The 27926-nt window shown below is 44.4% G+C and overlaps 1 long non-coding RNA gene across 2 annotated transcripts; it reads right to left on the bottom strand.

The window, feature by feature from the left end:
* Window positions 1–27862, bottom strand: LOC139079409 (uncharacterized). 2 transcript variants are annotated; one of them, XR_011533028.1, is made up of 5 exons: window positions 27771–27862; window positions 27321–27518; window positions 2379–2531; window positions 747–871; window positions 1–231 (listed from the first exon to the last, which is right to left on the bottom strand). It is a non-coding gene; the product is annotated as an uncharacterized lncRNA (long non-coding RNA). The 2 variants fall into 2 exon arrangements; XR_011533027.1 differs by lacking the exons at window positions 1–231; window positions 747–871; window positions 2379–2531 and adding an exon at window positions 19846–20689 and having other exon boundaries at window positions 27771–27847.
* Between the last annotated feature and the right edge of the window lie 64 nt (window positions 27863–27926).

Genomic DNA, 27926 nt, shown 5'->3' with positions numbered 1-27926 from the left:
ATTGGTTTATAAATTTTTTATTTATATTTCCAATTTCTCTGTAATGAATATGTTATATACAGACCAAACAACATTTTGCCAAGAATCTCAAGAATAAATACAAAAATACTCTTTACCCCTACTCTCTCCAAGATGGGTTTCCCGCTCTTTATCCACGTTCTTCAACCGAGAGAAACTCCAAAGAGAAACTCTGAGACTCCACAGTAAGAATGGAAAAGAGCTAACATCAATCTGTGAATTATATAAATGATCACGAAACTATTATTTTTGCCCACATTAAATTTCTTTTATTTCAAGAACCCAAATGTAAATTTACTTCTTCACAAATTTTGAAAAATACCTAAGCGTCGGTGAGCTGGGTGACTCCTACTACTTACACAGCAAGCAGAAAATTACAAACGTACATTTGGCATAGTCCATGCCACCAATTAACTGCACAAACAAGTTGGAACAAGCTCAAATTCTGTGAAGAATGTGTACAAGCTTGTAAACTGACTTTAATTGCCGTCCACACTCTCCAAAGGGGGGATCAGTGCAGCTGCTTTGGAGAAAGAGCTTCATAGATTGTTTTATATTTAAAAATAACTTACACTTGTTAAGTACTTAACAACGTAAAGATCACTCTCACATATCCTGTCACATTTAAGACTCACACCAACCCCGGTGCGTGGATTATAAGCGACATTTTAGAGACTTTAGAAACTGTGTCACCGAGGTCATATAGCAAGACACCAAAGTTGAGTCACCTGATTCGAAGGAGGAAAATGCTTTTCATCAGGTTCTCATGGAAGCACATTCTTCTTTCCACAGCATCCAGATGGAAGAATTCACCAAACTGAAGGACACAATTCCTGTGCCTCAGATGTGTGGGCTGAAATTAAACCCAGGAATTGTATGTCATTCAGGGTCTCAGTCACAAGCAAACAAAAACTACTTTGGCTGCTCTAAGCAAGAAAGGAGATCTATTGAAAGATATTGGGCACCTCATGGAATCTTTGGGAGGCCGTGAACCAGACCAGAATCTCTACTGACTGATGCAGGGACGACAGCACTGATACTGCCCCTGGGCGCAGCCACTGCAACTTGCACCCTTGTGCCACTGACCCTGGACACTGGGCATTGCCGCCAGTGGCACCTCCTGTACCTCCAGACAGCCTTCTGCCAGGCTCCTTCTCACTCCACTGTTTTCATCTCAAAGGCCAGCGAGTGTGCCCTGGTGGACTGCTGCTGTGCCTCCATCCTGGCTCCAAGAGAGGCTCGGAGAGCGCACTTCTGGTGTTTTCAGCGTCTAGAGGGAAAGCCTGACTCTGCCTCACAAGTTTGCAGATTCCCCTGTCACAGAAGGCTCATAGGACAGAAAGACAAAAAGAATCAAATGGCCTCTGCCTCTGATGAGGACCTCCCGCCCCTTGGGCAGGAAATGGAAGTTGGTATGGATTTTGCGCCTAAGCGAACCTGCTAACACCTTGTTTGTGCAAATGGTGACTAGAGAATCAATGAATGGCTATGTGATTTCATCTTCACTGGACAAACAAAAACATATAATTTTTTAAACATCTACCATCGGTCAGCCCTCATCAGGGGCAGGTTTACTACAAAGCTAATGAAGGACAACCTTCAGAGCTCTCACTTACAAAGGCTCTTTCCAAGGTCTTCACTTAATTTTGCTTTTGGAATTTCGCACTTTTTTTCTTAAAAAAGGGACTGCAGATGATATGAGCTCCTACCCCCAAAGCCTGGGCCCACTCTGACCACGCTGCTCAGGACTTTATATACATTCGCTCTCATTTTCACAATGACGGAAGGTAAGTAATCCAGGGTGAACATTCATGTAGAAGCATTTGCGATCGGCTGCACACACACCTGCGCCCACAGTCTCCTTTTTAAGAAGGGCAGCTCCTTTGCTTGCTGAGGCTGCCCAGCTCAACTATATGTCCCAGCTCTCTTGCAGGTATGTGAATCAGCTAGCTTTTGCTACATAACAAATCACCCCAAATCTTCGTGGCTTAGAACAATGTGGCACACGTGGAGATGCACCATGTGGGTTCTTCTTCCGGTGAGGACTCGCTGCTTGACAGCAAGAAGTAGAGTTAGCTGACAGCTTTCAAACTGAGGTCACTGTCATCTCAGAGTGGCACCTAGCCAGTGACTGCGCAAGACCGTGGTTCCAAGGCCTAAGCTTTTCTGTCCAATGCAGAACTCCTCTAATGGGCAGTCTTTGCTTGGAACTCCTTGCTGGACTGATGGAGACCTGTCAGGAACGTCATGCTCTGCTAGCCAAACCCTAGCCAAACCCTGCTTCCTTCCCTTTTCCTTTCACAAGTATTTTGTATTCCTGACCCCATCTCAGCATCTGCTTCCCAGAGAACCCAACTTACAACAAACAACCATTTATTTAGTTCATAATTCTTGTGTCATCAATGTGGGCGGGGCTCAGCTGGAACGGCTCATCTCTGCTCCACGTGGTCTCTCATCCTCCAGCAGGTTGCTGGACTTGTTCACATGGACTTGTTCACTTGTTCACATGGCAGCTGGAAAGGATTCCAAGAGAAAAAGTAGAAGGCCCCTTAGAGTCTAGGCTCTGAGCTGCCACAATATCACTTCTGCCGCAATCCACTAGCAAAAATTAATCACAAGGCCAAGCCAGATTCAAGAGGAAGAGAAACCAACTCTACCTCTTGATCAGAGGAGCTGCAAGATCACATTGAAAACAGCTTGGATACAGGCAGAGGGAAGGATCACGGCCAGTTTGCACACTGCCACATCAGGCGTAGCCAAGGGATTAAGTTGTCACCAACAGAATGTTAGCAGAAGTACAATGTGTATTTATGAGCCTGTGTCTTCAGGCACAGAGCTCTGCCTCCTCCACATTCTTTCCTCCCTTCCCTCCATCCGATTTTATTAAGCACGTGATAGCAATGCAGATCAACACTTTAGAAAGACACGGGTTCTTGAACAATACGGGACGGAGCTGCTCTGCTGACCTGGATCATCTACCTCCTGCCTGTTAGGAGAGAGAGAGAGGGAGGGAGAAACTTCTTTTTTCTTTAGATCGCTGCATTTTGGGTCTCTTCATTATAGTAGCTTGTCATTACCCTAACTCGTGCGTATGAAAATTGACATAGGCACTGAAATATGGGGGAAAGTAAAAATGTTTAAGAGGAGTTTTAGAGAACCTTGCTGTGTGTTGTGCATTGTAATCCCTTATTTTTTCCTGAATAACCCCAGTCAAGGTCTTCATTACTTTTCAATGTGGATTTTGGCTTATTTTTTCCCAGAAATGTGAATATACTGAGCTGAGTCCGAAGAAAGTATGGGGCAATCAACAAGGACTACTCGCACATGGATTACAGAATTATTACCTCACTTTTAGACAGGGACACTGAATTACATAGCAAATAACTGTTGAAAACTGTATTCAATCCTGACTTATCAGATTCCAAACCCATTTCCCACCTAAACAGTTATTAGGTTTATTTTTTCCCTTACGAGTACAGTAGAGGTTTTATTCTCTGTGTTGTCACCTTTAGAGTGGGTGGAGAAACCTCCCATTCTATCCAACGGCAGGTAGTGGTCCACAGGGATGCATTACGGAAATGTGACCAGGACTCCAAAATTAATACTCTCCTTGGAGAAAAGCAGCAAGAGACTTGAGCCAAGTCATCCTCTTGCCAAAATTACTCCTTAGATGAAATTATGATTCATTTGGAATCTTTATTAATTAATTTGATGAGGGCACAGCCAAGCTGATGCCATCTAAGCAGAATGACAAAGGTGACTCATGTATCAGCCAGAAATCAGAAGAGGAATAGAAACAGGTTTAAAATTGGCAAAATGCTGCAGCACTCTCTCAGTCTTTTGCCAGAGGCTTTGTTTCTGGCCCAAACTGTAATACATTTAACAGTATTTGCATATCCCTTTGAGCAATATATGTGTATATATGCGTGAATACACACAAAGGATTTTCCATATAACATTTTATAACTGTACTATTAGGTTAAGATTTAGTATCTTATAATTTTCTGCAATTGAGCAGGAAGAGAAAAAAGTCTAATGCCTGGCACTAAATTTTGCTTTCCAGTTCCAAATAACAGTTTTAAATCTCAGAGCTTAAACATCAATGAATTCAAAAAGAAATTTATATACATAATTAACTACGTAACTGATTACACTTGCCTGAATATGCACTTGATTAGTGTTCCTTGAGTACAAGTTTCCAAGCTATAGTACACTTGGTGAATTGAAATAGGGATAAACAGTGATAAGAAATTTAGTGACAGCTAAATAAAAATAAGATTTTGCAAACATCTTTATATAATTCAAAACTACATTCACAGAAGTAATTCCTTTGTATATTTCACATAAAACATTACAAGTAATAATGCTGCAAGAATTATTTCTCATAGACAAATACTGAAAGTTAGTGGCTCTTAACCAAAACTTGAAGCTGGGAGAAGCTTGGCATCATATCTAGTCTGGCTCATCACAATAAAGATAAAGAAATTGAAGTCCATTGAGGGTTATTGGTGAGCTCGAGATTATTAGTTTTTTGCCAACCCTTATAATTCATCCCTCTGTCCTTAATGCATTTAAGTATTTTCTTAGTCAAGTACTAACCTAAGAGGAGACATGAACTGCAAAGGCAAAAATGATCTTAGAATCACAAATAAAATGATTTCCCTCTTTCATTAAAGCGTATTTAATACTCTTTCCACATACGAGTTTTTGTCTTTGCCTGGCACATAGTGGATTCTCGGTATAATTTGAATGAGTAAATTCTTTCAGGCTAAAGGAAAAAGCAAAGAGAACCACATTCAGCCAGCCTGTGGGTTGATGATGGGAAGTCTTTCTCTCCATCTCACCGGGCCAGCCCCCCTTCTCTCTCAAGTGTCAGTCTAAATGTCACTTCCCTGAGACAGTCTTTGCCGCCCCCAATCTCCAGTCACAAAACTAGGATAATTGTAGTTGTATTTATTCTCAGCCTCCATCAGAATTTCGTCTTTAGTTACATCTGTATCTATGTATTTAATGTGTCTCTTTCCCACTAAATCAAAAGTTTATTATCAAGGATTTTGCCTGTCTTCCCCACTGTATCTCTGATACCTAGCACTAGCATTGCTCCATACTAAGTTCTCTATAAACACTTCCTGAATATACAAATAAATGAACGAGTGAATGAACAAATGAGCAAGGAAACGACTCTGTGGCAAATTCACATTTGGCCAGCCAGACCCACAGGAGGATATATAATTCGTCTTTCCTGGAGTTCTCTAAAATGAATTAGGACAGGAAATAAAGAAACCGATCATGACAGACATCTGACGCGCAGGTCCCAGATCAGAGGCGAATACAGATGAAATTGTAGCAAGGAAATAAAGTGGTTCTAAAGAAACACACTCAGGAAAAAATGGCTCTGACAGAATGTTCAAAAACATACCTGTGTTTCCCACAATGAACAGGAGCAATCTACCTTTCAAGTAAGCCCAAAATGTGGGGCATCAGCAGCATCTTGCACACAAACATCTCTGAATGAATGAAGAGATAGTCTTACTGGGCTTTTCTTCATCCTTCTGTGTTGGCAACTGTTACGTAAAGATCAAGGAGAGGGGCGAGGATGTCTTACCAAAATTTTAAAATGAGATTCAAAAGCCTTAAGACAAACTCTCACTGAAACCCTCCATAGCTACTCAACTGACTTATTGGACAACCGACACAAACGAACTCAAGCGCATGGCTGCGTTTATCATAAGTGAGGCGAGAAGGCAGAACAGCTTTCCAGCGAAGTCAAAGCTTCAACAGCAAAAAGGAGATCTAAGCCAAAAAATTAAAGGCTGTGACACTAAACAAAGAAAAAAAACTGGCTATACTTTCATGAATTACAAAAATATACAAGAGGAAGTGGCATACAATGGTTTATATACACTGTGTAACACACATCTTGCAACTGGAAGCATCAAGCTCTAGAGAGGGAACACAGACCACGTGAAGCTTTTCTCATCAAAGCCCGAAGCAGCCTCACTATAGCAAGGTTTCCAGACACAGGCTCAAAGAGAGAATCCCCAAAGAAGCAAGGTTTAGGGGACTCCTCGTGTCATCAAAATGAGTACATCAGAGGAGACATGAAACAACAAAGATGCTGATGGCAGTGATAACCACTGAAGGAAGCGATATAGTGAAAAAAGTCTGGCTCTCACGCTGAAGGCACTTGATCTAGTGAAATTAAGAGAGAAGAGACAGAAAGACAAAAGTAGAACCAGTGATGAGGTAAGACAAAGCAGACTGGAGATGAATCCTCACTGTGGCTGTTTTCTGGTTTGGATGATTCCTCCACTGCTTCCGGCTTAAATTTTACAACACTCTGTTGAATCAAGATCTTGATTTAGAACATTACCTTTTCTTGATAGTGGAGAATTTATCTGTGTGTGTTTTTTCAAATGCTTTGTAAGCTACCATGCATTTACTGACACACCATAGATAGCCAAAAAGATAATCTTCTAAAAAGGTAATTTATCTTTTCTTAAGATTCAAATTTAGAAGCCCCACTCCTAATACTTTGATTCAGAAAACAGAATGGTATCCAAGGTAAACAGTAGTTTCATTAGGAGAGATGGTTGAGAATTTTAGATGCTGAGCCTGGAACCAGAGTGGTTTGGACCAGTGCTGCTCCAGCTAGCCGTGGTAAGGGACCAGGGTTTTTCTAATCTGTTGCAGACTGATACTTTGGTAAAATACAATAAAAATGAATAACTTTACTAAATAATGAAATTAAAGTACAGAGCATACTAATCGTGAGAGAAACGTCAGACAAATCTCAATTAAGAAACATTCTACAAATACCTGACCAGTACCCCTCAAACCTCTCAAGGTCATCAAAAACAAGTAAAGTCTGAAAAACTGTCATAGCCAAGAGAAGCCTAAGGGGACGTGACAGCTAAATGTAATGCAGTGTCCTGGATGGGATTCTGGAACAGAGAAAGGACATTAGGTAAAAGCTAAGGAAATCTGAATAAAGTATGAACACTATTAATAATAATGTATCAATATTGGTTCAGTAATTATAATAAATGTACCATGCTAATGTAAGATGTTTCTAATAGGGGAAACTGGGTGTGGGGTATATGGCTACGCTGTGTACTACTTCACAATGTTTCTATAAATCCAAAATTTTTAAAAATCAAAGACACACAAAGTACAAACCTCCCAAAATTTAAATTATTACATTCAACAGACATAAAATTATTCTGTCAAATCTCTAAGCACTATAAAAAGTTTCTAAATTCTTACTCTCAATTTCTGTACTTGACTCATTATAGACTGGTAACGAACAGTTCATGGACTGGCACCAGCCAGGGACCAAACTTTGAGTAGCACTCGTCTAGACTGAAATATCATAGTGAAGTGTTCACTGGGTTTACAGCAATGAGAAAAAGTAGCATAATGAATTGAGTTTGCCATAAAGCTAGTTTAATTGATAGAAAGGACCATCCATGTGCTGAGATTACCTCCTTTCCACATATCCAGGGTTGTGTGCCTGCGTGTGTGTGTGAAACAATGCAGACGTAGGTGGTAGTTGGTTTTGTTTGGATGCTTTTGCCCACAAATTATTGAAGAGTGGCTTAAACAATAAAGCTATTCATCACTTTCACACAAGAAGCCTGCACTTTCAAAGCAGTTCTAGGGTTGAGAAATTCGGATGCTGTGATTCCAACAAGGTTCCTCTCACCTTCGCACTGTGCCAACCTCAGTGTGCTGGCTTGGCCCCTTAAACCAGCTCTCCTCGTGGTCCCAAGATGGATGCCACAGTTCCAGTTGTCCCATGAAGACAATAATGTGCAAAAAAGAAAGGCTGCCAGAGGTGATTTACCATGAAACTAAAGAAACTTACGCTGCAGACCCCTTCTCTCTCCCAGGATTTTCCAAGGCTCGGGAAAGACCCGAGCAACGCATTCACCTGGTCACGTGTTTTTGTAAACTGGAAAATCAAAACAATTTTATACCCTTTTTCTTAAAAAGGGTCCCCAAATTGTATAAGCTCCAAGCCCCACAACCTGGATTCTGCCCTGAAGAGCACTTTTTCTTCATGTCACTCTCTTTTTAAGAGTAGAGGAACCTTCCACACAGCTCCTCCGTTAGACGTCACTGACTAAAACTAAGTCAAGGTGCACTCCAAAACAGATCATTGGCGAGGGGGTTGGGATGGCGTTACTGGCTTATACTAATGAAGATCCACCCCTATGGGGCCGGCCCAGTGGTGCAGTGGTTAAGTTTGTGTGCTCTGTCTGCTTCGGCGGCCCAGGGTTCGCAGGTTTTGATCCCAGATGTGGACCCACACACCACTCACCAAGCCATGCTGTGGCAGCGTCCCATGTACAAAGTAGAGGAAGATGGGCGCAGATGGTAGCTCAAGGCCAATCTTCCTCACCAAAATAAAAAAAGATTCACGCCTGGCTGCAGGGAAGGAGCCCAATTTAACCTGAATCTCCTGGCTACTAGGTACCTGAACAAAACTGGAATTCCGCAAACGAGGAAGAAGAGCGTGAGATTTAATATACTACTGGTGGTATCTGTCACAGAGAGGTTTTTTTCTTAATTTTTATTTGCAAAACTAAAAGTTGGTAACCCCTTGCTGGTCCCCAAATTTCTTTAAAACTTTACTGGTCCATGAAATTTAAAAATCTGGAAACATCTAAGAAAATCAATGAAAAGAATGAGCATAATTAATAACTTTTACAGAAGACTTTAAAGTTTCTTTTAAGAGTTTAAGAGTTACTTTAAAGTCTTCTTTAAAAGTTATTAATTATGTCTCAGATCTGGCTCCTCAGAAGTAGAGCCCGAGGTGGGACGGGCGAGCCACTTACTGAGCAGCGCTCCTGGAAAAACCTGCAAGTGAGAAGGGCAGCAGGACTGCACAGAGAAAACGCTCAGCAAAGCCATCATTTCAGCTGGAGTCTAGCTTCACCCTGATCCCAGAGGGAGTTTGGAATGTGGCTTGCATCACAGAGTTAGTGTTCCCTTAAGGCAAAGGGCTTTGTTGCCATATGGGTCAGTTTTTTGGTAGGGTGACTGGGGAGTGGCTAACAACCTCCCAAGTATTGCCAGATGAGATGGTTCTCTCTAGACAAGAGCAATTCTCTGGAGAAGAGCACAGCTATGAGTGACGTGACTCACGGCTCTGGGGGTGGGTCGACAGCCCAATAAAGCAGAGCTGGGGGGGACTCCAGCAATGTCCAATATATATCCTTCTACTGAGTGGTTTTCTGCTGATCTATTTCAGAGAAAGAAATGATGAAACAGTCTTGTTCACATACATACCTAGTAGACTGAGCAAGCTGGACTTGCGAGCTATAATCATAAAGCAACTTAATTTTGCCTTTCATTATCCCTTCAAATTTATTAGATGGAGCTAGTTCTTCCTATGCCTCTGCAGGAAACTCAAGCAGTCTCATGATTTTTCTGATCCCTTCTGGGGAAAAACATCCCTACCATGACTTGAAATACACAAATAACCTTTAGTCAAAGTAGAATGTCTGGGCTCATACACTCCCCTCTTGTCCTGCTTCCTAACCATGGTTTCTAATCCCTTAGGCAGTGCAGGGAGTGGGTAGGAGAAAGAAGTAAGGAAGGCAGGAAACTTCTCCTCGACTGACCTACGACAAGACTTCGGTCCTGGCAGATGTTTAAAGCTGACTTTCTTTTGTGGGTGACTTCCATAGTTTCTTCAGAGACTTCCCAATCAGAGATGTTTTACTTGCAGCTTCTTTGATGTGAGCAATCACATCTCAAGTCTGTCTGGTTGGTCTGTCTGTCTTACTCCTTCTATAGCCCTTGGAAACCTGGTGATTTATTCAGAGTCTCTGCTAGGCGCTGATCACCCCTCCAGGAAGTTCTTTCAGGCAGTATGTGGGTGAGCACCCACACCTCTCTCTTTCACATCTAGGTCTTGGGAACCATTCAGACAGTCTTGGCCCCACTATACTTTTATTTGCATGTCCGCAGCTGGCCAGCCCTGCTCTTATCCTTTAGATTTCTGGAACACAGCGTGTTTCATTATGCTTGAGTGAGGGGCATCCCCCGACTAGTTCTACTCGTGGGTGGCAGTTGGGGAACCCACATCATAGCTCTCCAATCCACTCTCTCCTAACCTGTCTATACTCTCAGGCGAGTGAAGAGTTTAAGAGCCATTTAATTCTGTGTGGTCTTCCACTATTTAAATTTAAATTAATCAAAATTAAATAAAATTAAAAGTTCAGTCACAGTAGCCATAAGCCAAGTGTTCAATAGCTGCGTGTGGCTCGTAGCTACTGTACTGGAAAGCCCAGATGCAGAACATGTCCATCACTGCAGAAGCCTCTATGGATCTTGAGCATCTACTCTAAAGTTTCTGCCTGGTGACCTTAGAACTTTTGGTGTCTGAAACTTATCATAACTTAAAGCCTCAAGCAAAACCTAATAAACGGTTACACATACATTTAAAAATGTGAGATGTATTAATATAATCAAATATGATTTTCCTATGAATCTCATTTCATGAATAATAATCATCACATTCCTAAGGCAGTAAATATGTTACAAGAACTACTTTGATTAGTTTGCTTCAGCTTACATTCAATTAATGTGGTATAATTTATCTCAGCATATTTTCATATCATTTAACGGTGCTCATATTTGTTGTTTGCATTTTTTGAAATTGCTCTTCGTTATATTTTATGTCCAATTCACAAAAATGAAACAGAACCATAAAAGCGGCTCACTGAAGTGTAAATATAGTAATGAAAATAATAATATAAACACTATAATTGAGAACACCACAAACGTAAAAAGTGATCAGGGATCTAGAACAAACACAGAATGCGAGTCTATCCATGCTGGGACAAGTAAATCTGTGAGTCTACTGATTTCCCACGCGTAAGCAACAGTGAAAAGTGTGGACGGGAAATCCGCCGAGTCTGAGGTCGAACGTCACCCGCTCGCCGTCCGTCCTCCTCCCAGCGTGTCTGCTTCAACGCCGTCAAACGGCAGCAGGAACCTTTGGACGTTCAAGCGGAGCACCACAACCACTCGGATGACAGTCCTCTGTTCTCCACAACAAACAGAAACTGATGTTCTCTAACACGAAAGCGAGGAAACTTCCTGCTGGACTGAAACAGCGCCTAGCACTCATTCTTATAAGTCTTATTAAAAGTAGGTACATGTCATGGTATTGCTGAACAATAGTTGCAAAGCAAACGATAAGCACCCTGTTTGGAGAGAAGACAGACAAAGCTATTGGCAAAATCCTTTAAGGGATGAGCCTATGGCGGCACCTAATGATAACTGCGCACGACGTGTAAGAGCAGTTTCCATGCATTGCGCGTACCAGGACTTCAACGGAGGAGGAAATCACCGGAGAGCAGGTGTAAAGCAGCTCTCGGCATATCGTGAGAGCCAATGTGAGGGAGAAGTTCTAGATGACTCTCTTCTCCTTATCCCCGAAACTCCATGCTGACCATTCGCTTGTTACCCAAAGTTCTGGAGTCATAATCTCAACGGGAAAAAGTGTGCTGAGATCAGCACTGACAGAGCACCCAGCAGGGACGTAACGAGCATGAAATTCAAACAGAAGAGGCTGTGCCTGAATGCCAATGCACACTGTACTTTACTCAGAGAAAGCAGTAGACAGCACACACACACACAGCCTGTCGGCTCTGTTTCTCTGGAGAACACTAATCAGTACGAGCCCCTTTGGTGACCTCTGGGGAGGTAGAGCCCAGGCCCTGTGGTATGCCATTTGCCTGGGTCCGGGAGTGACAGGAGGATACAGAACTCCCGGGCTCCTGAGTGGTTGGCCTGCCTGCGGGACAGTAGCAAGGGGAGGGACCCAGCATACCCCGTGGGTGGCTGGTCAGATTGGAAGCAGAACCCTGTGGGCCCCAGTGGAGTTGGGTAGCTTTGGCTGTCACTAAGGTGGCATAAGTGGCGGAGAGTTCAAGATGTGGCATCCAAGGGCACCTCAGGAGGAGCGTAGAGTGTGTCTGAAGCTGACCTGAAGCTAACTGCAGGCACAACTGTCTAGATTCCGAATGTTGGGGGTAAAATATTGGGATGTCTTCTGAAGACTGAATTGTGTACAACTGACTCAATCACTGAGGCCTTAAATTTTCACTAACTCTTGATGATTCTTCAGACATCTGGGAGATAAATCAGGGATGTATTATCTGGCATATTTTAAATCACATTCAAGAGCTGCAACAGTAAATCAGTCACTTTCAGAGTACACAGTGACCAAAGAATGAATTAAAAATCCATTTGCCGGGGCTGGCCCAGTGGCACAGTGGTTAAGTTCACGTGCTCTGCTTCTGTGGTCTGGAGTTTGTAAGTTTGGATCCCTGGAGCGGACCTACACACCACACATCAAGCCATGCTGTGGTGGCATCCCACATGCAAAGTAGAGGAAGATTGGCACAGATGTTAACTCAGTGACAATCTTCCTCAAGCAAAAAGAGGAAGATTGGCAATGGATGTTAGCTCAGGGCCAATCTCCCTCACCAAAGGAAAAAAAGAATCCATTTACCCTCTCTCCTAACCCAACATGGTCAAAATTCAATGTCTGAGTGTGATCTGCTACAGTCTTGGCATCTGATGGAGCCCTGAAAATTGTCTTCCATTTCTGCATAAGAGACTGCCCCAAAACTTAGTGGCTTAAAACAATAACAATCATTTATTTGCTTATAATTCTGCAATTTGGACAGGGTTCGGTTGGAACAACTTATATCTGAGCCGGTGGTGTTGGCGAGGATGGCTTGACTAGGGGCTGGCCTATCTGAGAATGGCCTTATTCACATGGTTGGTGGTTGGTTCTGGCTAATGGCTGGGAGCACAGCTGGGATTGTCTCTGGGACACCGCAGTTCTCCTCCACATGGCCAGCTTGAACCTTCTCAGAGCATGATGGCTGAATTCCAAGAAGAAGCATTTCACGGGGGCAAAACCAGAAGCTGCAAGGCTTCTTAAGGCCTAGGGCCACATTCTTCTGTACAAAGCAAGTCATAGGCCCAGACTTAGTGTGGTAGGCAGCACTTCAAGATGCCTCCGTGATGTCTGCCCCCTGGTATTGCTCTCATGATGATGCTGCATGGGGGGTTTTGTTACATAGCAAAAGGGAATTTGAGGATATAATTAAGATTACTCATCAACTGACCTGAAGATAGAGTTATTATCCACATGGGCCTGACCTAATTACATGAATCCTTTAAAAGCAGAGAGTTTTCTCTGGCTGGTAACAGAAGGGCAAGTCAGCATGAGAGAGATTCAATGAGAGGGAGGTTCTCCATTGCTGAAATGGGGACACATGATATGACCTGAGTGTAGCCTTTAGGAGCTAAGAGTTGTCCCTGGACAATAGCTGGCAAGACAATGAGGACCTCAGTGCTACAACCAGAAGGACGTGAATTCTGCCAACAACCCAAGGGAGCTTGGAAGTGGATCTTTCCACAGTCAAACCTCAAGATAAAGACACAGCTAGCCAACACTTTGATTTCAGCCTGTGAGACCCGGAGCAGAGGACCCAGTGCTAGTCTATCGACAAGAGAAACTGTGAGATAATAAATGTGTGTTGCTTTAAGCTGAAGTTTGTAGTAATTTGTCACAAGGAAAGAGAAAACTAAGACGTAGAGGATAGAGAACACAGCAGATTTTGCCTCCTGAGGAGGCGGGTAGCAAAGGCTTACCACAAATGGCTGTGAGATGGGAGATGTTGTTGTTTGAAAATATGGGGTCCACACAATCCAAATAATAGCTAGAATTATCTGAAAGGAAAACCAGCCCCTGCTGCCATTCTCAGCCAACCACGGTGGTGAGTTCCGGTTTTCTAATTGAGCAGAAATCAATAGTAAGAAAAGAAACCAATGTAAAGTACAGCTCAAGTTCTCTATTATCACGCTGGCTTGAGGAAAATTGCATACAACGTCATTCCTCTTACAAATCTGAAATGATCATCATACATTTTGAATATTACTTTTTATTAGTGGGCAATCTTTAAAATTTTTCACCTAAAATTTTCAGTCTGCAAGCATGCCAAACGCTGATAAGGGGTCCAATGATGCCTAATGTGTGAGAAAGTCTGCCTTGTGCATGTCTGTGAAATAATGACAGAGAAAATGGTCTCATCTGGCATTATGAATTATAAGATTTAAATACCAACTCACCTTTGAGGGTCCTTAAAACAAGAGGTGTACTAATAACTAAGATATTTCACAAGGACTTGATACAGGTTTACAGAGAGGTTATAAGGCAATTAGAGACACAGCCATCACCATATGGCCCGGTTTACTCTTCCAGAGATCTCAAGGGTATTTATATATCAAAATCCAAAAGTGTACCCTTCTCCCATATAAATAAGGTCAACAGATAATAGAGATTAAAATAAAAAATTCAAAGATCTATTTGCCCCTATAATACAGAGAAAATTAGCTTTGGGGATGGAGTTATCATAAGAACAATGATTAGCGTGCACTGAGTGTTTACTGAGTTCTAAGCACCACGCTAAGCACCTAATTTCATTCTAACCTTATTACTACTGTCTTAGTCTATGTCCATTCAGGCTGCTTTAACAGAAATACCATAGACTGGTTGGGTCATAAACAAGAGATATTTAGTTCCCACTGTTCTGGAAGCTGGAAGTCTGAGATGAGGGTGCCAGCATGGCCAAGATCTGGTGAAAGCCCTCTTCCAGCTTGCAGGCTGCCAACCTCTAGTCGCATCCAGAGAGCTGAGAGAAGCAGCAAGCTCTCTCCGGACTCTCATAAGGGCACTAATCCATTCATGAGGGTCCCACCCTCACGACCTCATCTCATCCTACCCATACTATCCCACTGGGGGTTAAGGGGGAGGGGACGGGGGAGGGTTTTAACATATGAACATTGGGGGAACACAAACAGTCCATAACAACCACCTTGCAAGATCAGACCACTGTTCCCAGTTAACAGATGGGAAAACTGAGCAAAAACAGTTGAACAAATTGCCCCAATACTTGATAGTTTTATAGGTCCCAATTGAGTGTGTCCCACTCCAAAGCCGTGCCTTTAGCATAATGCCACACAGGGACGTTTCTGTGGACTGCCAGAAACACGGCCTCCAGAGAGGCTGGGGGTGATGCCCCCAGGGGCAGTAAAAGGGGAACCCAGAGAAGGGAGAAAATAGACAAGTCAAGAATTCTGCAATTCTCTGGGCACGCATCACTTATTTGATCAGGAAAGAAAAGGAAGAAGAGTTTGCATTGAATGTTTGTTAGAACTTGTCCTCAAAATGATCTGAATAATTTTGATTTCTTTATGAGAATTCCATCTGAATTTACCAATTCTGTGTGTTTAAAGGAATCCTCAGGGTTGGGTTGGGTTTGGGTTTTTTTTAGTTAATTTTGGTAAATTACATTTTTTTCCAGGCATTTTTTTCTTTTTCTTTATTTTTAAATTTATTGTCATGAAGCTGTTCTCTTAACTTCCTTCTAATCTCTCCTACATATTGTGTTATGTCCCAGTTATTCCTAATGTAGTGTTTTTGTGTCCTTTCTCTTTTTTTGAATTAATCTTCCAGAGGTTTGTTCATTTTATTAGTCATTTCAAAGCATCAATTTCTTGCTTTTTGATCCTTTTTTTACCTTTGTTTTCTGTTTCATTAATGTCTACTTTATTATTTCTCTACTTTTGCTACTCTTGGGTTTATTCTGTGGTTACTTTTATAACTTTTTAATTGGCTGCTTAGCTCATTAATTGTCAGTCTTTTGGGCTTTCTAAATTATCCATTGAAGACTATAAGTTTCCCTCTATGCATCGCTGTAGCTGAATCTCCAAAATTTTTATATCCAGTATTTGTTTTTATTTTTCAGTTCTATGTATTTTAAATTTTCCCTTATGATTTCTTCTTTGGCCTATGAATTATTGAGAAGTTTATTTTAAAATTTTGCTAGCATATAGGATTTTCATGGTCATCTTTTCACAAATTGATTTGAATTTTTTAACTGCATTGTGGTCAGAAGTTGTGGTTCCAATTCTTTAAAATGTATTGACACGAATTGCAGACTGGTAAGTAATCAAATTTCATAAGGTTCCGTGTGGCATGAAAAGCATGTGCACCCTCCAGTTGTTTTGTGGGCTTCCATATATGTCCATTAGATCGCGCTTGTTCATTGTCTTATTCAAAATTTATCTATCTTTACTGATATTTTCATCTACTTGATCTATTCGTTACTGGGTGAGTGAGCTAAAATCTCCCACTATAATGGGGGATTTATTTAATTCTTTTCGTAGTTCTATAAATTTTTGATTCATATATTGTGAAGCTATATTATTAAGTGCATTTAAATTTAGAATTGTTGGGGCCGGCCCCGTGGCCCAGTGGTTAAGTTCACACGTTCTGCCTCGGCGGCCCATGGTTCGCTGGTTCAGATCCCAGGTACAGACATGGCACCACTTGGCAAGCCATGCTGTGGCAGGAGCCCCACATATAAAGTAGAGGAAGATGGGCATGGATGTCAGCTCAGGGCCAGTCTTCCTCAGCAAAAAGAGGAGGATTGGCAGCAGATGTTAGAACAGGGCTAATCTTCCTTAAAAAAAAAAAGAGTTGTTATAAACATCCTTCCGGTAAATTTGTGTGTGTAATATGTACATGCATGTATATACACACACACACACACACACACACATATATACATACACATATACAGACACACAAATAGATACATACACTTGCAGTAGCCAGCTTCCAAGATAGTCTCTATGATCTTTACCTTCTGGTATTCACATCCTTGTATAGTCCCTTCCCACATTGTACCGGGGTTGGTCTGTGTGACCAAAAGAATACAGCAGAAGCAATGGTATGTCACTTCTGAAATTAAATTGTAAAAGAATGTGGTTTCCATTTTGGGTGCTCTCTTGTGCTTGCTCTCACTTTCTCTCTCTCTGTCTCTCTCTCCCTGTCTCTCTCTCGCTCTCTCTCATCACATTTTCCGGGAGGGAGTGAGTTCCCTGTGTTAACAGCCCTGTGCAGAGGCCTGTGTGGTGGGGAACTGAAGCCTCCAGTCAACAGTCAACAAGGAACGGATAGTTGCCAGCAACTGTGACAGTGAGCTTGGGCAGGATTCTCCAGCCCCACTTGAGCCTTGAGATGACTGCAGCCTCATGAGAGACCCTGATCTGGAACCTCCCAGGTAAGCCACTCCTCAATTCCTAATCCCATCTTTAGTGAGACAGGCAAATACTACAACTCCAAACAACCACCATGCAGCATACTTGACAAACACATTCAAGGCAGAAATGCTGGCGAACACTGAGAGCCTGGGACCTCAGGCACGGTATACGTAGTTCTGAGAACAGGTGATAGTTCCTAAGCATCTTTGATTACAGCACCAAGACTGAGGGACATGGGGAATCCACGGGAGAAGCAGTAGGTGGCCCTAGGGAGACACCAATTCTGCATTGTAAAGTGCGGGGGAGGGATAGCTGAACGAGAGACCCTGACAGCAATAATTTGTATTATCTATAACCTGGTCGAGTGGCTGAGAGAGAGAGTTTAAGGGATTTTACTCTACACCACACTAACCTCCTGAACGCCAAACAAGAAGCGTGCGTGAACCCTCAGGGAGAGGAAGGGGTAGTCATAGGGAGCTGGAGGCTGCCCGATGGCACTCTTTAACCACTACAGGTAAAGAATACATAGGAAAGAGGAAGTATCCTAGAAAACAGAGGAAGAGTTTAAAAAATAACAGAGGTAAAAGGCAAGCCAGCAGAGCTCGGGGAAAAAAATATACTGGAATAGAAATAGAAAATCATTACCAAAAACACTACATGAGAAATAAAAGTGGAAAAAACATAATCAAAAACATAGTAAAGGACATAAATGACGGGCTTTGTTAAAGCCCCAGAGAGAGACGGAAAGGGACAATGATATTTTAAAAATTAGAGATGATAGAAATAGAAGGCAAAGTCGATGTAACAGACACGTAATTGATCGTCCTGAAGAACAGAAGCAAACAAGTGAATTATTAAATTTTTTTCCCAAAAAATGAAAGAAGAAAATTATTTCAGGATAAGGATTGGAATCTTCAGGACAAAAAGCCATAACATGACCCAGGAAAAACTGAGGTAGAATGCCCAAAATCAAAATATCCTAATGAAGGAAAAAGGACTGATCTTGACAAAGAAAAGCAGAAGTTACAAGCAAAAAAGAAAAAGTTACACACAAGACAGAAAAATCTGGTGGCCCTCAGACTTCGCTACAAAAATCATCTATCTATCCCAGAAGACAGCAGAACAATGCCTAGAGAGTTCTATAAGAAAGTGTGACCTAGGAATTCATATTCAGCAAATTTGCTCTTCACATATAAAGGCAAACGAGGGACACTCTCCGGCATGAGAGAACTCAAACGAACCAGTGTCTATGAGCTCTTCTTGAAAAAGAAAAAACACTCTTTGATGATAAAATCCAGTCCTCCAAGGGAGGGTGGAATCGAAACCCAGCATTCAGAACTGGAGGGGCCCTAGTGACAGACTGGTGCTGAGTACAGACTCTGGCAACAGACAGCTGGGCTTGAATCGCATCTCCGTGTGACCTTGAACCAGTTATTTAAACTCTCTCTCCTGTCTCTTCATTGTAAAATGGGGGCAATAGTTGAACTTAAGTCTGAAGATTTTCTAAGACTTCATTTGGCTCCTGTATGTAATGCAGTTAGAACAGTGCCTGATACAGCAAAAGAGCTAAGAGCTCTATATGTATAAGCTGGTATTTCATTTCAGAAACAAGGCGAAACAACTAGGAGGCTGCTGCTATGAATCAGAAGAGTGGATGCCTCGCGGAATTGCTGGGAAGGCTGCGCAGACAAGCCCAACAGCTTCACAGCGAAGAACACCCAAAATAATGCTACAAGATTGGTCTGGTGAGGACAAGCCTATCGCCACTGCCAAGCACCGGAAGCTGCAGCTTATGACTCCAACACCCCTGACACTGGACACTGAGGCCACCACTAGCACTGCTGCCCTGGTGCTGCCGAAACTTGATCTTGCTGCAGTGGCCATCAGACAGTGCACCGGGCGGGTGGGCCTCCATCACAGGTCCACCTCCAAGGTGCGAGGCAACCCGGAAGCGAGAGCTGCACTCTCAGCTCTGTAGGGGCTGGTGGGCTCTGCGTCCTCCCCAGATTCATGTGGAGGAGAATTTCCCAAGCACAACAAGAGGATTCAGATGCCAGGCAACCTAAAAGAATGACCTGTCTTTGCTCCAGTCAAATAAGGCAACACAACTGACAGATGAGGAGCGTGGGCCCCACACACAGAAGGTCAAGGGCGCTCTGTGTCTGTGGCCAAATCACTTATGCTTTAGGAAGCTCAGTGTCATCGGTAAATGGGGGTGATAATAGTACCACTCTCACGGTGCTGTTGTGAGGATTACAAGTTAATTCATTAAAGGAGTTAATTCAAGCGCTCAATAAATTTAGCTATTAAAGTAACCTTTCTTCCTCCATTCTACTCCTGCAGCGCTTAATATCAACACATACTTTTCCTCACATACCTACAGTCCCAAAAGTCCTCTCACCTAACAAAATTAAACTATCCTTATGCAAACAAAAATATACTCCCCCCTTCTTTAAAGTCTCAAAGCTTGAACAGTTTCTACAGCCAGCTTTAAGTCCATGGTATCCGGGAGATGTCCACTTCGCCTTCGTTCCATCATAGCCCTTCTCGATAGCCTGTAATACGGAGACGAACATGTAAAGTGAACTACCACCAACCCGCCCCGCGTGTGACTGTGCGGCAAAGGGAGAGAGGGAAATCGAGAGGACACAGCACGTCCACGGCGCAGCAGAGAAGAGCACACGTGTTGCTGAGATTGTTATTTCTGCAATGTTCTACAAATGCCGTAGTTGGTATTTACGGCTTATTTTTCCACCACCTACTTCATGTTAGCTTGACGTTCCACCAGCATCTCAGTTGGTTGGGATTTTTCACCTGATGAAGTGAATCAAACTTGAATTTCTGCAGGATGTGAGCCTTTCTGTGATCCAGTTTTTATTGAGTTGCTGTGCTATTCCACTCACTTTTACCATTGGCAGTGGTAGTGGCAGTGGCAGCGGAGGAGGCAACCTAGTGGTTCCCTGGAGTCCCATCCGTGTTCCTTCTCCCCTTCATTGTGAGCCAGGCTGCTGGTTGGGTTTTCTGGAAGCAACGCTGAGATGGAGTTTCAGGTGCAAAGTGTTTGTTACGGGTCAACACCTGTGACGTTAAGGGAGCAGAAGCAGAACTGAGCAGAGGACTCAAGCTGCGGGACAAGCCTGGCCGAGCCTCGGCCAGCCTGGGGAGCTCTGGAGGGAACATTACCCTTCGCCATCTCCTCTGTCATCTTCGCTCAGACGCCGGCTACCCCAGGAAGGGTGTGGCCTGGCGGAGGCAGCTCTCTGCAGCTGAGAAGGCCCTGAGAGCTGGAAGCTGTCTGCTGACCGCACTGCCTGTAGCTGGGTGGCAAGTCCTTCCTTCAGAGGGATCTGGGTGGTTCATTTCTGTATTTTCCAAAGGCAACAATCTCATCTCCCCTTATAAGCCAGGCACAATCACGCCATCAACATCGTAAACTCTCTTTGTATCTGCTCATCCGATGGCATGTGGAAACTTGACTTTCCAATCCCTTAGAATCACAGCTGTGTCCGCGGGTCGAAGTATTCCTTCCCTGGACATGGAGCAAAGCACAGAACTGTGAAGACAGGCAAGAAAAATTCTGCAAGTGGGTCATTGAGTGTAGTGGTCAGAGATGCCTCCTTCACTCCCTTTATCATTTGGAGCATACAGCTCACAATATTGTCATTTTCAGGAAAACAGAGATTGACGTGTTTATGTTATAGATGTGCTTCTAGGAAAAAAATCTGTACGTAAGTCAAATTGTGGCAAATTGAATTGTATTTTAAATGCATTCAGAGAGTTCATAATGTAAAGGAAATTGTACAAAAAGAAAACTATTTTTATTAATCAAGTAGTCACTTTTTTTCATCCTCTAACTTCATTTTCCCACCTGCTCTCAACCTCCAGTGAAATTAGTATATTACCAATTAACTTGTTTGATGTTGAGTTTAAAAGTAATACACATCTGTGCTATAAACCACAATTTAATATCCCATAATGTTTCCTGAGAACAGTGGTTTCTTATTCCTAATGAGATAACTAGGGTTTATGAAATTACCCCAGCAGGAGGTAATAGAAATGTGAATATAAAATCTGTCTATTAATGAACAAGGAAAGTTAAATAAATGTCCCTATGGAAGGGCCCAAAGCACTTATTCTCGTTAAGAAAAATTCAGACTAGTCTAAAGAGTTAAGTGGGGATATGTGCATGACTACAGCTCAGTACCGTGGAAGATGGAATGTTTCAAGGCTTCTAGGAGTAAAATGATAAACGTTTTTAAATCATTGTGATTTGATTCTAATTTTAATACACTGTGGTACTTAACAGACTCTTTAAATTCCTCTTAATTTCACCATGACTGTGTAAGTTTTTCAATGTTGTGTAGTATTCTTCATTAATTCAGTACTTTCTATGTGTCAGACCGAGGGGTTATAAATACTGTCCTTCCCCCAAGGAGCTCCCAATCTCATGGTATACAGAAAAGTAAACCAAAAATCATGGTGGTGTCCTAATAGAGTTATGCACCAGATTGCCTGAAAGAGCCAGGAAAAGCTGCGAACGGAGGTCACTCAAGCTGAGAAGTGAGGCTATGCAGGAATGATGTGAGAACAGGCCTCTTTTGCTCCTTCTTGACCTCACGGTTGTCAGAGTGCTCCTTCAGCTTGCCCTGGGGGACACAGGGGTTTAGCCTTCTTCCGCTCCTCCCCTCCGCCACCCTTGGAGAGACTCCTCATAATTTCGGTTAGATCAACTTCAATATTTATATTACGGTTACCATGTAAATACTATTCCTACTTGAGCCTGTTTGGCACATCATGATAACTTGCCCTTTCTTTCCTTATTATCATTTTCTTTTCATTTGCTGGGTTTTCAGCCACAAGCTCTCTGTTTAAGTCTCTAAATTTCCACTCCAAATTTTTGATATATCAAGTTTTGTATTGATACTATATGCAAAAGGAGCAGGGCCTGCAGGAGGCAGAGCACAGAGTGGAGACCAGGAAAGCCACGGAAGCAGAGGCCAGAGGCATAGGGGGTGCAGGCTTGTCCATGGCCCTCCCAGCAAGAATGTTCAGAGCCATCAGGAAAGTCCCTGGGCGACTTACTGCACAAGGCATGGGGATTTGAGAAAAGGTTTACTAAATCATATTTTACAAATTGATTTTAAAATCATAAAAGATTTTTACTAAATCGGATGAGCACAGCAAGCTGGGGAAGTTAGAAACATTTAGCGGCTGACATCTGGATCACAGGATCACAATGTCAAGTGGGCCCTCTGGTCCAGACGGTCAGTGGGTAGTGACAAGTCGTGGGTGAGCGGTTGAAGGGAAAGGGCCTGCTGCACCACGCCCGAGGAGGGGCAGCCCCCGCAGCAGCCAGGCTGCTCCGTCCCTGGCCCAATGCTCTCTCTCCCCTGCGCAGCGAAAACAAGTTTGCTGCTTCGTGGGCTTTAGAGGGAAGGAGAGATGAGCTTGGTTTAATGCCTGCTCACTCACAAGACACAGGTGCCCTGGCTGCTCTGATGCGACGTGCGCACTTGAACTGGAAACGATTTCTGTCTCCTCTCCAGCAAAGGGAGATTGCTGAGGAAAGCCGGGTAAGCTCCAGAGAGGAGACCTAGGAACCCAGACTGTGCCGCAGGGAGGGGTGGAGAGAAGGGAGGAGCAGGTCCATCGCCGCCTGGCCCTCCTCCTTTAGCTCCTCTCCAAGCAAGCTGCTGGTAACCAGCATTAGAGCTGCCACTGCTTCCGAGCAGACAGGAACTACCCTGTGCACAGCCAGCCTGGCCAAAGGCTGCTGATCCTCTGTTAGGCATTAACTGGCTGTAAAGGTGAACCAACAGCCTTCCACTCCTCAAGGAAAGAAGGGAGTGTCCAGATGAAATCGAGGACAGGGTTAAATGAAATACAGGCCTGATTGGACCAAGGTGACATGGCATGGGCATACGGAAGAAAATTGTGTCTTAGCTGTGTTTTGGGAGATGAAAGAGAGCTCCACACAGAAGGTGGCATGTGAAGGCTAGGAAGAAGTTCCGGGGGTGGAGAATCCAGAAATGATGTTCCCAGCTGAGGGAACTGAAGGAGCAGTGATAACTTAGAGCTTTTTCAGAGCCTGCAACTATAGTTTGGAAGCTGAAGATGGGAGGTTTTATTTTTTGTTGTTTTTTTTTTTAATTCCATACTCAGCAACTTGCACTTTATTCTACACACAGTGGGGAAAGCAATGCAAATTTTGCAAGGTAATCTGCATTCTAGAAATGTATCTGCAATTTATGGACTCAATAATTAATGCCCTCATTGTGTGCCCAGCATTCTGCCAGGCACCATGGGGCCAAAAGGAAAACCTCCTTACTCTGAGAGGCTACAATCAATTAAAGAGCTAAAGCACACACCCAGAACCAGAAAGAGAGCTGGGGAAGAGCACCATGTAGGCCAACTGGCTGCAAGAACTCAGAAAAGGAAAGCCCATCAGAAGAGGTTTAATGGAGGAAGCGAGCTGGGGCTGAGCCATGAACAAAGTTTAGGATTCAAATTGCAGAAAGAAGGGAGAAGTACATTCCGGGATCGATCAGGAGGAAAGCGGGACAAAAGCAGCACCAACCAAGGCTGGTAGGGCAGTGGGCTTCGGGTCCTGAGGATAGTGGCCTGGGTCTGGAAACTAGAAGGTGTGAACAGAGGCCCCGGCATCCCAGGTTTTGCAGGCAGTACCACCCACGACACTGTATCAAAGCCGTTTCCTTTCCTCAAACCAATGCAGAGACCAAGGCTACAAAAGAGGACTCATATTTTTCACTCTTTCCAAAACAATCAAACCTAGAGATGCAACCAGAAAACTGCAAACTGCAGCCGAAAATACACTTTTGTTCCTTTGGGAAACAGCACAAGTCCACCTGTCTGGAAAGTTCTCACACGTTCTTGAAGCTGATGTCCAGGAAGTGCTAGGTCAGTGCCTGGCTCTGGGAGGAAGCACAGGAGAAATGATCATACAAACTCACGGCACAAAGTCAAAAGTTAGCATGGACCAGGCAAATGCTGCACATACGCCAAAAACGGAATTCCACTGCCTTAGTAGCACTGACAAAAAAGCATCTCCTCTGTAGGAGGCAGCGTGGTATCTGGGAAAGCCCCAAGCTTGAATCCTGGCAGCACCACTGCTGTGTGACCTAACTGCTTTGAGCTTCGATTTCCTCATCTGTAAAGTGAGGCCAAGAGCACCTGCCTCATAGTTCTGATGGGAAGATGAAACGAGATAACATTTGCAAGGCACCTCGCATGATAACTGGCATTGAGTGAGCCCTGGGGAAACACTGGTTCCTCTTCTGTTCCTCCCACTGGTCTCACACTATAAAGCCACATCAAGAGGCTCAGTGTGATTCTGGGAAACTAACCAAAGGAAACAATGCTAACGAGGCTTGAAACCTCAGACCACATTAAAGGTCTCCGGACATTGGTGGTGTCTAACTTCTGACATGGCTCTAAGATTTGCATCTGTTCCAGATGTCACAGCTTGGTCAATGCTGCCTCGACATCACACTTAGCATCACATGTTAAGACTGGATCTGTAATAGACTGCTGGAGTGAGGCCAGTGCAGCAGCCCTGAAACCCTGCCTCCTGCCCCCGGCTCAGGCAGCACAGCAGCCCGGAAGAGATGACTGGGGTTCTGAAACAGTCTCTAAGGTTTAGCTCAGGTAGGAGGAACAGGGACAGAGAAGGCAAAAGAAACGCTCCTGAGATTCAGGAAAAGAAAGCCCTCAATGTAGAACAGAGTTTGACTGCCAGGAAGCCAGAATAAATTAATAAACAACTCGACAGGCACCCAAAAGACTAGGGGTAGCTCATTTCAAGTGTGGGCGTTATGCAGCCAGAAGACAAAATGCATGAACAATAGCAGGTAAGATACAAAGCAAGCTCCTTAGCAAGCCACACTGACAATCTATCAATTGCCAAGTCTCTTGGATTCTGACAAGACACCTTCCCACTGTCCTTCTCTTCCTTCCACAGCCCTTGCCCTAATTCAGGCCCATATGCCCTCCTGCCAGCTCCAGCCTGCTTGCTTCCAGGGCCCTCAGAGCCCTCCATCACACCACCTCCAGCGTCCACAGCCTGCTTGCTTCCAGGGCCCTCAGAGCCCTCCAACACACGACCTCCAGCGTCCACAGCCTGCTTCCTTCCAGGGTCCTCAGAGCCCTCCATCACACGACCTCCAGCGTCCACAGCCTGCTTCCTTCCAGGGCCCTCAGGCTCCAGCCAAACCAAAAGAGACGCACATAAACATCTGCGGTTTCCGCGTTAGCATCTGTGCTAACAGTGAGTCTCACATGCCCTTCGGATGTGCTTTCCAGGACGGCCATCACAAACTGCCACATGCTGGGTGGCTTAAACAAGACATTTAGGAGCCAGCCCTGTGGCCAGGTCGTTAAAGCTCTGCATGCCTCACTTGTGGCCCGGGTTCGCAGGTTTGGGTCCTGGGTGTGGACGTACTCCACTCATCAGCCGTGCTGTGGAGGCATCTCACATACAACATAGAGGAGGATGGGCACAGGTGTTAGCTCAGGGCGAATCTTCCTCACAGAAAAAAAAAAACCCAGACCAGAAACGGATTCTCTCACATTCCTGGACACCACAAGTCCAAAGCCAAGGTATTGGCAGGGTTGGATCTTCCGGGAGCTCTGAGGGAGAGCTGTTCTAGCCTCTCCCCCAGCTCCTGAGGGCTGCCGCATCCTTGGGGTTCCTTGGCCTAGGGCTGCCAGTCTCTGCCTTCCTGTTCACATGGTTTCACACGGTCTTCTTCTCTTTGTGTGTCTGTGTCTCAAATCGCCTTCTGCCTTTGTCTTATAAGGACATCTGTCATTGAATTCAGGGCCCCCGTCAATCCAGGATAATCTCATCTCGAGCTTCTTAACTTCATTACAACTGCAATAACTCTTTGCCAAACAGGTCACATTCACAGGTTTGGGGAGGACGTGTCTTTTGAAGCAGTCACAATTCAACCCCTATCCCCTTGAAGGCTTTGCTCTATTGCCACTGCCTCTGTGAAGCATACCCTGATGCCTACCCACAGGCAGTAATCTTCCCCTCCTATAAACTGCCAAGACATGTGCCGGAATTCTACTCGGTGTCATTGTGTGTTTGTATGTAGGGCTTATCTTTGAGTACGATGCCCAACTTCACAGCTCTCATCAAATAAAAGTTTGTTTCCTCATCTTTAAAACTGAGATGGTAATTCCACCTACTTATAGCATTGTTTTGATAAAAAGAAGTTTGAAGGAACTTAAAACAGTGCCTGGACACAGCAAGTCATCAGTAAGTGCTATCATCATCATTATTCTTATGGTTGTTGTTGTCATCTTCCCTACTATATTGAAAGCTCCCTAAAGCTCTGTATCCTCCATGGTATCCACGGAGTGTCTTGCACAGACTAATGGATGAAAGACCATGTTGGGGAAAAACAACAGATAACTGTCTTGAAATAAAATTCTCAGCACAGGGGCCGGCCTGGTGGTGTAGTGGTTAAGTGTGCCAGCAGCCCAGGGTTTACGGGCCCAGATCCGGGGTGTGGACCTGCACACTGCTCATCGAGCCATGCTGTGGCAGTGTCCCACATACAAAATAGAGGGAAATAGGCACAGATGTTAGCTCAGTGACAAGCTTCCTCAAGCAAAAAGAGGAAGATTGGCAACAGATGTTAGCTCAGGGCCAATCTTCCTCACCAAAAAAAAGGGGGGCTGAGAAGTCAATTACTCAAAGAAAATTTAAAAAGACAGCACAGAGATACCATTGGAAATGTTATGAAGGGAGTGACTCCTCTGTCCCACTCCCCAGCAGTGAAGTGCTCAGGTGTTTCCCAAAGACAAAGATTCTCTTCCTGGTCACTCCTAAGACATTTCTGCCGACAGATACTCCCTTTGACTTAGAAGAAGCACCACCTGGAGATCTGCCACTCAGCGGCCCTTTTGAGGAAGTACAGCATATCCAAAGGAGAACTCATTTTCATAAGGAACATCATTTGCGGATTTGTCATCATGGTAATTATACTGTTATTCCCATTGTACCTCTTGGCGCTGACTTGACTGAAACATAAAGGAAAGTGGGGTGAGGGAGGGGCTGATCCCGGTTTCTGGGAAGAGCGCCTCGGTGGCCCCAGGGAGCCTTCTCTGGGAAGTGGGTAGGTGTGCTGACTCACCTTGCCTCAGCCTCCTCCCGAAGGCTGCACCCTCCAGGGCCTCTCAGGAGTCCGGAAGCCTTTGGTGCTACTGCTGGGTCTTCTGTCCACACTGCGACCTCCCCACGGAATCCCACGGCTGTGGTGTAAAGTTGCCTTCTGAAGGACCACGGCTCTTGACGGACGGTTCTGCCTTTTGTCTCAGAACTCTGAAGTTTTCTAGAAGATTTTCACTGTTAGAAGTGAGGGCTGGTAGTCCCTCCACGCGGCTGCAGATAACACTCCCAGCGACGCCGGCCCCGCTGAGTGGGCGCTGGGCTGCGCCCGGCCCTGCAGGACACGCTCCGCCGGCTCAGCCTTCCCGGGCTCCGGGACACACCCGCCATCGGCCTTCCCGGGCTCGGGACACACCCGCGATCAGCCCATCTCACGGGGGACACGGCGAAGGCTCACAGATACTAAATGACTCACCTAAAATCACAACGCCTGGGTGCGACTCAGCAGTCGCACGGACGCCCACGCCCCAGCTCGGGCTCCTGCCCGCCGTCCCCGCCCCCACGGCCCCGCACCGGGAGGGGCGTCCTCTCCCTGCAGCTGCAGGAGGAGGAAAGTGACGGTCCTCTCGCA

This window comes from Equus przewalskii, chromosome 25 (assembly GCF_037783145.1).
Source record: "Equus przewalskii isolate Varuska chromosome 25, EquPr2, whole genome shotgun sequence".
Taxonomy (NCBI): Eukaryota; Metazoa; Chordata; class Mammalia; order Perissodactyla; family Equidae; genus Equus; species Equus przewalskii.
This window is presented reverse-complemented; position numbering and strand designations above follow the sequence as displayed.